Genomic DNA, 11463 nt, shown 5'->3' with positions numbered 1-11463 from the left:
GCTTAGAAATGGAGATGAGCACCAACCCCCAGAGTCAGACATGACTGGACTTAACGTCAGGGGAAACCTTTACCTTTACCTTACACCAAACAAAAATTAGACATAGAGTGGAAGTTTAAACAATATCATGAAAAGGGCGAGAAATCTGCCCCTCTCCATATGGTATGAATCAGGGGTCCCCAAACTAAGGCCCGGGGGCCGGATGCGGCCCATCGAAGCCATTTATCCAGCCCCACGGCACAAGGGCAGAAGGGGGTTGGGCTAAGTAACCCAAGGGGTCTCTTCTTCTCTTACAACCATTATTATTATTATTATTATTATTATTATTATTATTATTATTATTAATATTGAGGCTGGGTGGCCATCTATCAGGGATGCTTTGCTTGTGCTTTTGGTGCACAGAGACAGAAGATAGTTGGACTAAATGGCCCAAGGGGTCTCTTCCAATCCTATTATTATTATTATTATTATTATTATTATTATTATTATTATTATTATTATTAAGGCTGGGTGGCCATCTATCAGGGATGCTTTGCTTGTGCTTTTGGTGCACACAGGCAGAAGGGGGTTGAACTAAATGGCCCAAGGGGTCTCTTCCAATCCTATTATTATTATTATTATTATTATTATTATTATTATTATTATTATTATTATTGAGGCTGGGTGGCCATCTATCAGGGATGCTTTGCTTGTGCTTTTGGTGCACACAGGCAGAAGGGGGTTGGACTAAATGGCCCAAGGGGTCTCTTCCAAACCTCTTTCTTCTTCTTCTTCTTCTTCTTCTTCTTCTTCTTCTTCTTCTTCTTCTTCTTCTTCACATTGACGCTGGGTGGTCATCTGTCAGGGGTGCTTTGTTTGTGCTTTCGATGCACAAAGCAGAAGGGGATTGGACTCAATGGCCCAAAGGGTGTCTTCCAACCCTCTTTTTTATTGTTATTGTTATTATTTATTTATTTATTTAGATATTTATTTATTATTGCTCGGTGGCCAACTATAGTCTGGCCCTCCAACGGTCCGAAGGATCGTGAACTGGCCCCCTGTTTAAAAAGTTTGGGGACCCCTGGTATGAATAAAGAAATCCACTGGACTTAACTGGCACTTGTATCTTTATTTCTCCATTGGAAGAAGTGAGGCACCGTGGAATTAACATAGTTTGACTCCACTTTCACTGCCACGGCTCAATGCTATGGAATCCTGGGAGTTATAGTTCGGTGAGGCATCTAAACTATTTGGCAGAGAAGGTTTAAAGACCTTATAAAACTACAATTCCCAGGGTTTCATAGCATTGAGCCATGGCAATGAAATTGGAGTCAAACTGCATTAATTCCAAAGTGCAGCTGCCCTTTGGTGAGATATATGCATCCCTCTGAAGTACACCACTACAATATACACTACAATATACCCTTTGGCCCTTTCTGTATTGCCATATAAAATGCAGGTTATCTGCTTTGAACTGGATTATATGGGAGTGTAGACTCAGATAACCCAGTTCAAGGCAGATAATGTGGATTATCTGCGTTGATAATCTGAATTATATGGTTATGTAGAAGAACCCATACCCTGCCATATAAGATCCAGACTATCTGCTCTGAACTGGATTATATGGCTGTGTAGATGCATATAATCCGGTTCAGTACATATGACCTGGATTATCTGCCTTCATAATCTCAATTATATGGTTATGTAGAAGAACCCATACCCTGCCATATAAAATCCAGACTATCTGCTCTGAACTGGATTATATGGCTGTATGGATGCATGTAATCCGGTTCAGTGCATATGACCTGGATTATCTGCCTTCATAATCTCAATTATATGGTTATGTAGAAGAACCCATACCCTGCCATATAAAATCCAGACTATCTGCTCTGAACTGGATTATATGGCTGTGTGGATGCATATAATCTGGTTCAAAGCAGAAAATGTGGATTATCTGCCTTGATAATCTGTCTTCTATGGCTGTGAAGAAGGGGCCTTAGGAAACTATAAATCCTAGGAGTAGGCCCACATGTTCCAGCTTCTGGAACATGGCCAGGCAGCTGAAAAACCTGCAGCAACCCAGCCTCAGGCCCCTCCATTTCCCCCCTCAGTGGCCAAGTTGGCCCAGGCCTGCCCTGGAGACATGCCTGGCGAAATGCTAGGAACAGGGACGGGTTCCTACCTGCCCCGTCTTCATGGCTGAGAGGGTCCCCAAGGAGGTGCATGGCAGGGGCACAGGCCTGCTCGACCTGCCAGAGTTCCTTCCAGCCTCGGAGGGCTGCCGGGCGTTGCGGGAGGAATCCAGGAAGGGTGCAGGTGGAGCAGCAGGCCCAGAGGCCTGGCCTCAGGTCTTGTTCAGGGGCAAGAGGGCTGCAAGGGCGAGAGGGCCGAGTGCGAGAGAGGCGTGAGTGGGCAGAGTGCGAGAGGGGCGTGAGTGGGCCGAGTGCGAGAGAGGCGTGAGTGGGCCGAGTGCGAGAGGGGCGTGAGTGGGCCGAGTGAGAGAGATGCGTGAGTGGGCCGAGTGCAAGAGGGGTGTGAGTGGGCCGAGTGAGAGAGATGCGTGAGTGGGCCGAGTGAGAGAGAGGCGCGAGTGGGCCGAGTGCGGGAGAGGCGTGAGTGGGCCGAGTGCGAGAGGGGCGTGAGTGGGCCGAGTGAGAGAGATGCGTGAGTGGGCCGAGTGAGAGAGAGGCGCGAGTGGGCCGAGTGAGAGAGAGGTGCGAGTGGGCCGAGTGCGAGAGAGGCGTGAGTGGGCCGAGTGCGAAAGGGGCGTGAGTGGGCCGAGTGAGAGAGATGCGTGAGTGGGCCGAGTGAGAGAGAGGCGCGAGTGGGCCGAGTGCGAGAGGGGCGTGAGTGGGCCGAGTGAGAGAGATGCGTGAGTGGGCCGAGTGCGAGAGGGGCGTGAGTGGGCCGAGTGCGAGAGAGGCGTGAGTGGGCCGAGTGCGAGAGGGGCGTGAGTGGGCCGAGTGAGAGAGATGCGTGAGTGGGCCGAGTGCGAGAGGGGAGTGAGTGGGCCGAGTGAGAGAGAGGTGCGAGTGGGCCGAGTGCGAGAGAGGCGTGAGTGGGCCGAGTGCGAGAGGGGCATGAGTGGGACGAGTGAGAGAGAGGCGTGAGTGGGCCGAGTGCAAGAGGGGTGTGAGTGGGCCGAGTGAGAGAGAGGCGCGAGTGGGCCGAGTGAGAGAGAGGCGCAAGTGGGCCGAGTGAGAGAGAGGCGCGAGTGGGCCGAGTGCGAGAGAGGCGTGAGTGGGCCGAGTGAGAGAGGTGCGTGAGTGGGCCGAGTGCAAGAGGGGTGTGAGTGGGCCGAGTGAGAGAGAGGCGCGAGTGGGCCGAGTGAGAGAGAGGCGCGAGTGGGCCGAGTGCGAGAGGGGCGTGAGTGGGCCGAGTGACAGAGATGCGTGAGTGGGCCGAGTGCGAGAGGGGCGTGAGTGGGCCGAGTGCGAGAGAGGCGTGAGTGGGCCGAGTGCGAGAGGGGCGTGAGTGGGCCGAGTGAGAGAGATGCGTGAGTGGGCCGAGTGAGAGAGAGGCGCGAGTGGGCCGAGTGAGAGAGAGGTGCGAGTGGGCCGAGTGCGAGAGAGGTGTGAGTGGGCCAAGTGCGAGAGGGGCGTGAGTGGGCCGAGTGAGAGAGATGCGTGAGTGGGCCGAGTGCGAGAGGGGCGCGAGTGGGCCGAGTGAGAGAGATGCGTGAGTGGGCCGAGTGTGAGAGAGGCGTGAGTGGGCCGAGGAGTGCGAGAGGGAGCCTCAACAGCGCCCCCCTTGACGTGCGCCCGAAGCGGCCGCTTAAACGGCCTCCATTGTTGGACCGGCCCTGCATTTGATATCAAAGACTTTCAACTGAATAGAGGCAGATGGACCTCAAAAAGAGGGATTCGGAGGTCCTTCGCCCAAATTCTTTCTAGGGGCCTGAAAGAAATCAGGATCAAGACCATCTCTTGACTTTACAAGGACTTCCAATCCTATGATCACTCGACTCGCCTCATTACCACCTTTGAGGACAAGCGGTTAATAGAAGAACTATGGGCTCTCAGGTCCCGGCTGAACTCTTGGGGTATCACCATCAGAAGGGTAATTGTAGACCCTTCGACTCGCCCTCTTATGCCCAACCTGCCCTCACATACCCGAGCCCCGGCTAAGTCAAACAGGATGTTTAACTCTTTGTGCAGGTCCTCTTCCCCGGTAAATTCGCTTTCAGTTAAATCTGCTCAACCCCTCTCCATACCCTGCCCACAAGCCCTGCTTTCTAACACTTTGTCAAGCTGCTTCGAGAGATCTCCCCCCTTTGATAGGTTCTATCTGTCCCCTTCTCTAGACACTACACAAGATGGAGATCCTTGCAGCCCTTTTAATTCAGGGAGCTGACTAGGCCCTCTTAATAACATTTCAGTAGAGCCAGGATCTCTGGGGGGTGGGGTCCGGGGGGGGGGAGGGTTCCATCGAGGTCGTGTGGGGGAGGAGGGGGTGCGGTCAACAGTTTCCCAGGGACAAGCGCAACAGGTGTCTTGCGACCCTGGAGAAGGTTAGGTGTGGTAGCCTCCATGGCAGCCCCTCCGGGTTGAAGGTACTGCTGCTTAATGCCAGATCCGTCAGTGGGAAATCTGCAATTATCCAGGACTTAATCCTGGATGAGCAGGCGGATCTGGCTTGCATCACCGAGACCTGATTGGATGAACTGGGTGGGGTAAACCTTACCCAGCTTTGTCCTCCGGGTTTCGGGGTGCATCAGCAGGCCAGGCCTGGAGGGCGGGGAGGTGGGGTTGCGGTGGTCTTTTGGCAGTCCATCGCCCTGGTCAGATGCGCCGTTCCGCAATCTGCTGGGTTTGAGTGTCTCCACTTGAAGGTGGGTACCCAGGACAGTTTGGGGATTCTGCTGGTGTACCGTCCACCCCGCGACACAGCAGTCTCCCTACCTGAGCTAGCTGAGGTGGTCTCTAGCGTGGTGTTGGGCTCCCAGCGCCTTTTGGTATTGGGTGACTTCAATATCCACGCTGAGGCCACCTTGACAGGTGCGGCTCAGGAATTCATGGCTGCCATGACGACCATGGGGCTGTCCCAAGTAATATCGGGTCCCACCCATCAAGCTGGTCATACACTCGACCTGGTCTTTGTTGTGGGCGACAGTTTGGTCAGAGTGGAAGAGCAAACTATTCTTCCATTGTCATGGTCTGACCATTATCTGATCAGTTTAAGACTCACCGTGTCCTCAAACCTCCGCAGGGGTGGTGGGCCCATTAAGATGGTCCGCCCCAGGAGACTTATGGATCCTGAGGGACTCCTGACATCTCTTGGAGTTCTGTCTGCTATGGAGGCTGACGATCCTGTCGATGCCTTGGTCGCTCGTTACAATACCGAGTTGTCCAGGGCTATTGACATGATCGCTCCCGAACGTCCCCTCTCGCTGCGTGGAGTTGCCCCAGCTCCCTGGTTCACCGGGGAGCTGGCGGAGATGAAACGTGAGAGAAGGAGACTAGAGTGGAGCTGGCGGAGAACTCGCGACGTTTCTGACCGAGCACGGTCTAAAGCCGCTATTAGGGCTTATTCCGCGGCGTTGCGGGCATCCGGGAAGGTTTTCACGACTGCCCGCATCGCGTCTGCAACAAATAGATCTTCTGAGTTGTTCTGAGTTGTTGGGGAGCTCCTCCACCCTTCTCAGGGTGAGGGGGCACCTGACTCCGGGAAGGTTTTCACGACTGCCCGCATCGCGTCTGCAACAAATAGATCTTCTGAGTTGTTCCGAGTTGTTGGGGAGCTCCTCCACCCTTCTCAGGGTGAGGGGGCACCTGACTCCTCGGCAACTCGGTGTAGCGAGTTCGCTCACCATTTTGCAGACAAAGTCACTCAGATTTGTTCCGACTTGGACGCCAGTCTTGAAGCATTGCCAGGCGAGGTAACCGAGGCATCTGTCTGTTTGATCTTGTGGGATTCGTTTCAGTTTGTGCAACCTGATGATGTGGACAAGATTCTTGGAGCGGTGAGGGCGACTACCTGTGCCCTAGATCCCTGCCCATCTTGGCTTTTAAAACAGGCCAGTGGTGGGTTAGTTGATTGGTTTGTGGCAATAATCAATGCCTCTTTGGGGCAGGGCAAATTTCCATCCATCCTAAAATAAGCCGTGGTAAGGCCTATTTTGAAGAAGGCCTCATTAGATCTGACCAATCCTTGTAACTACAGGCCAATCTCTAACCTACCATTCTTGGGCAAGGTCTTGGAGCGGGTGGTTGCCTCTGAGCTCCAGGGATTCTTGGAAGATACGGATTTTCTGGACCAATCACAGTCTGGTTTCAGGCCTGGGTTCAGTACCGAGACGGCTTTGGTCGCCTTGGTGGATGACCTCCGCAATGAGCTGGACGGGGGAGTGTGACCCTGCTGGTTCTCTTGGACATCTCAGCGGCTTTCGATACCATCGACCATGGTATCCTTCTGGGGCGGCTCTCTGGGACGGGCCTTGGGGGTACTGCACTGCAGTGGCTCCAGTCCTTTCTGGAGGGTCGTTCCCAGTTGGTGAAGCTGGGGGACACCTGCTCGGACCCCTGGCCATTGACCTGTGGGGTCCCGCAAGGTTCTATTTTGTCCCCCATGCTTTTTAACATCTACATGAAACCGCTGGGAGAGATCATCCAGAGTTTTGGAGTACGGTGCCATCTCTACGCGGATGACACCCAACTCTACTACTCTTTTCCACCTAAATCCAAGGAAGCCCCTCGGATTCTGGACCAGTGTCTGGCCGCTGTGTTGGCCTGGATGAGGGTGAACAAACTGAGACTTAATCCCGACAAGACAGAGGTCCTCCAGGTCAGTCGTACGTCTGATCGGGGTATTGGGTGGCAACCTGTGCTTGACGGGGTCGCACTCCCCCTGAAGGCACAGGTCCGCAGCTTGGGGGTCCTCCTGGATTCGGGGCTGACACTTGAGGCTCAGGTGTCGACCGTGGCCGGGAGGGCCTTTGCACAACTAAAACTTGTGCGCCAGCTGTGACCGTACCTCGAGAAGTCTGATCTGACCATGGTGGTCCATGCCTTAGTTACCTCTAGACTGGACTATTGCAATGCGCTCTACGTGGGGCTGCCTTTGAAGACGGCCTGGAAATTACAACTAGTACAGCGTTCGGCAGCCAGGCTTCTAACCGGAGCAAATTACAGGGCGCGTTCAACGCCTCTGTTTAAGGAGCTTCACTGGCTGCCATTTACTTTCCAGGCCCAATTCAAGGTGCAGGTTATCACCTACAAAGCCCTAAACGGTTTGGGACCCACCTACCTTAGAGACCGCATCTCCCTCTATGAACCCACACGTTCTCTTCGCTCATGGGGGAGGCCCTTCTCTCGCTCCCACCACCCTCACAGTCGCGGTTGGTGGGGATGAGAGAGAGGGCCTTCTCCATCGTGGCCCCCCGGCTTTGGAACTCTCTACCTAGAGAGATCAGGCAGGCCCCTACCCTCCTCTCCTTCCAGAAGAGCTTAAAAACCTGGCTCTTCCAAAAGGCCTTCAATGTTTAGTTGTTGCTGGATTGATCTATCTGTCCATTCCATAATAGTCCCATTGTTGTTGTCTTGCCATTTTATACCACACTTTATTGTCCATTCAACTTGAAATTTCCTTTTCCCATTTCGTAACACTCTGCATCTCGCCTGGGATCTACGAATTAGTCTCCTGTTTTTAACACTGTATCCTGCTTGTTGATTTTAATGATTGTTTTTATTGATGTTGATGTTTTTTACTGGGATAATTGTTTTATTGCTTTGTTACTGTTATTTGTTTGTTTTATCGGGCCTGGCCCCATGTAAGCCACCCGAGTCCCTTCGAGGAGATGGGGCGGGGTATAAAAATAAAGTTATTATTATTATTATTATTATTATTATTATTATTATTATTATTATTATTATTGTTGTTGTTGTTGAAAAGAGAGGCAGGCATGAGATCTAGGAAATGAAAACAGGGTGTGTGATACCAATCCTATGTTTTTATTACCCTCCCAATTTTCAATCAAATATCTGAATAGCTGTATTGTTTGTACAAACATGCATGTTGCACTCATTTCACAATGATATTTATGCTCGTCACAACATGATATCAAATAAGCATCTCTTGTGATGGCCAGATGATCATTAGCATGAAATATTCTGGCTAGACACCACAAACCAGACACCACAATCCAAGATGGGATTGTGGTGTCTAGCTTTTTCTCCATCTCCATTAAGAAGCAATTTACCAGGGATGTTAGTGGGGACTACATTAGGAGTCAGCACTGTTGGGCACTTGCTTTGACCTACACTACAGGACCCCTTTTCTTTGTTGTTTTTTGCTTGTTTACTTCTATCATCCAAGTAAAAGGGCAGCATGAAGAAAAAAGCAGAAACTAGGATTGCTTTGTCAAGGGTCTACTTAAGCCAATCTTGCCCCAGAACCCATGAAAATGAAGTCCTGGACTAAGTCAACAAAACCAGCAAAGTTCTATTGTTGTTGTTGTTATTGTTATTATTATTATTGTTATTATTATTATTATGTTTACCCCGCTTTTTCTGTCCACAAGGAGATTCAAAGTGGCGACAATGAGGCTTCTACCCTATCCAAACTTCAAGGTGTGCAAGATTTATAGAGAATTCTCTATAAATTTAGTTTTATAAGGAACATACAATCTGTGTATGCTTTCTGAGGAGATGCAAAAAGACTTTCCTAATCTCAAAAGAATTTTAAGGTGGCCTTTCAAATAAGCAATATATTCTTGCTTCTTAGTATTGTTACGTAACTAAAATGTATTTGCATGCATGTCTCCAATTCCATTTGGCTTGTACCCATATCATTAATGGTGGTCAATCATACATTTTTCTTTCTTGGATTCCTATGCTATTCTAACAACATCTAAAATAATAATTTGTTTTCTCTGATTAGGTGTTTTGGCCTACAACTCCCAGAAATCAGAGCCAGTTTACCAACTGTTAGGATTTCTGGGAGCTGAAGGCCAAACAATTGTGGAAGTCATTATATTATCATTATTATTATACTTACATTTGTCAAATATTTGATATATGTAACCAATTAAAAAATTAAAGCCCAATTACATACTTGTAAAATTTTCCAGGGCTTTGAGGAAGACCATCCCTGGCATTTCCAATCTAATTATTGATAATATAAAAGAAAAAAACCCTCAAAATTAACATGCAATGTCAAATTTGGGAAATCCCAGGTCTAAAAAAAGGAGAAAATATAGCTACCAGTACAGCAAACTGACAATATATCAAAATTGCATAATTCCTGAAGAATAAATTATTTTTTTAAATTACTGTAAATGTTTCATGCAAGAAGATTACTGACGAGAAAAGGAGCATTGAGGCACATTTCGAGATCTCCCACAGGAATGTCCACTCTTGATCTAACATGGGGGAATCTGACAGTTCCCATCCCACATTAAAATAAGTGCTTTTAACCGTTTCTGTGCAAATTGGGAGCTCTGAAGACAACTGTTCCTTGACTCCAAAACGCTCAGTTTCTGCACACCTTAAATACATTTTTAAGACCGAGTCCCACGGGCAACTGGCAGAAGTAGTTTTGCGTCATATGATGTGCTCTGTGAAACTCCACCTTTAAACTATTTTAAAGTGTGTAGAAACAGGGGGGACCCTGCGTCTGATGAGGTCCATAGTCTTTGATTCAAGCCAATGGAACAAATGAGTCATGACTATTTTAAGTCCCATTACTTTTAATGGGATTCAGTTATGATTAAATTTAGCTGGATTTGGACTTGTATATAAAACGAAAAAACTTCCAACCAACCAAATAAATATAGCCAGTAAACATAATAAGTATCTTTGGACAACTGTTGGAGCACCAACGCTTTTTAATATTTTCCAACATATATATAATACAGACAGAGGCGGTCCAACCATAAGGCGAAATAGGCATTTGCCTGTGGCGCCATCGTCCCGGGGGCACCATCGTCCTGGGAGGAGGGCACCACTCTCCACCTCCTTCTCTTTCGGGCCTTCCAGCGGCCGCGCTGGGACTTCCGGCCAGCGCAGACCCACCTTTGCACCACGCAAGCCCACCTTTGGGGCCTTCAGAGATTGTGAGGTCTGTAGGAACTTGGAAGCTAGGTATGTGGGGTTTATATATCTGTAGAAGGTGGGAGAAAGAACTTTTCTTTGAAGCAGGTGTGAATGTTGTAATTAATCACCTTGATTAGAATTTAATGGCCCTGTGGCTTCAAGGCCTGGCTTCTTCTTGCCTGGGAGAATCTTTTTTTGGGAGGAGTTAGCTGTCCCTGATTGTTTACTGTCTGGATTTCTTCTGTTTTCAGAGTGTTGTTCTTTATTTATTGTCCTGATTTTAGAGGTTTTTTTTTAATACTGAGGGCTATCTGGGTTATCTAAGTCCACACTGCCCTATATCCCTGTTCAATGTTTAGTGCTAAATTTGCAAATATAGTAATTCCTACATAACATTACCATGTATTAAACTGCTTTTTCTATTGATTTGTTGTAAAACATGATGTTTTGGTGCTTAATTTTTAAAATCATAATGTAATTTGATGTTTTATAGGCTTTTCCTTTATACTTCCTTATTATCCAACATTTTCGCTTATCCAACGCTTTTATTTTTCAGTGATTGGTTTGGGGGGGCGCCAAAATTCTGTTCGCCTACACTTGAAAAATACCTAGGGCCGGCTCTGAATACAGAAAACGTAAATGCTGAAATAAAGGAGTGGAATCAAGCACACTGGGTTTTTTCCCCCAATTCCCTTGCTTTCCCTTGTTTCACAAACTGGACTGCTGGCACATGCTGCCGACATGTTTACCTGATCCTCAGGTCTGAGAAAAAAATAGGAGGATTGAGGGACTGGGGAAACAAGTTGTACTTCATTTCCCTCCATATAAACATCTCCTGAAAACAGAGTAACTTTCTCAAATCCAGAAGAAAACTGTTATGTTTAAATCCTATTGAAATAGACGAATCTAAAGATAATTGTAATTAATGCCGTAACTGTTTTTAAATTGACGCTGCTGTCTTTCCAGAGAATCATGTTTGGGCAAAGTGTCCTTTTCTATTCAGAATAATCTCTTTCAGATTACGTTTTCCTCAGCATGAATAGGTCCTTTAAAAAATGAAAAAAGGAAAAATCAGTAATCCTTAAATCATAATGGATGTCTGTAAGTATCAATGATGACTAGAGTCAGGGGGCTGAATTGGAGTTCCTAAAATATATGCATAAATGATGTCTGAAAGTAATTAAAGGGCCCTGTGTTCTTGCCAGACTAAAAACTGAAAAGTTTTTCTCTTCCTTTATCAGTTAGCAAGATGTTGTACAAGAAGACGGAAGGAAATGCGTGATCCGCCGTCCAATCTGATCCTCTACAGGTAACAGCTTGCAGTACTGCCAAAGACTTTTGATATCTAAGATGTTAAAGACTTCTCAGTTGAGAACTAGGGAGGAATCATTCTTAGGCTAAAACATGAACTGATAAAGGAAGTGGCAGGAAGAAAAAAGTCTGGAAGTTTTAT

This window comes from Anolis carolinensis, chromosome 4, assembly GCF_035594765.1.
Source record: "Anolis carolinensis isolate JA03-04 chromosome 4, rAnoCar3.1.pri, whole genome shotgun sequence".
Taxonomy (NCBI): Eukaryota; Metazoa; Chordata; class Lepidosauria; order Squamata; family Dactyloidae; genus Anolis; species Anolis carolinensis.
This window is presented reverse-complemented; position numbering follows the sequence as displayed.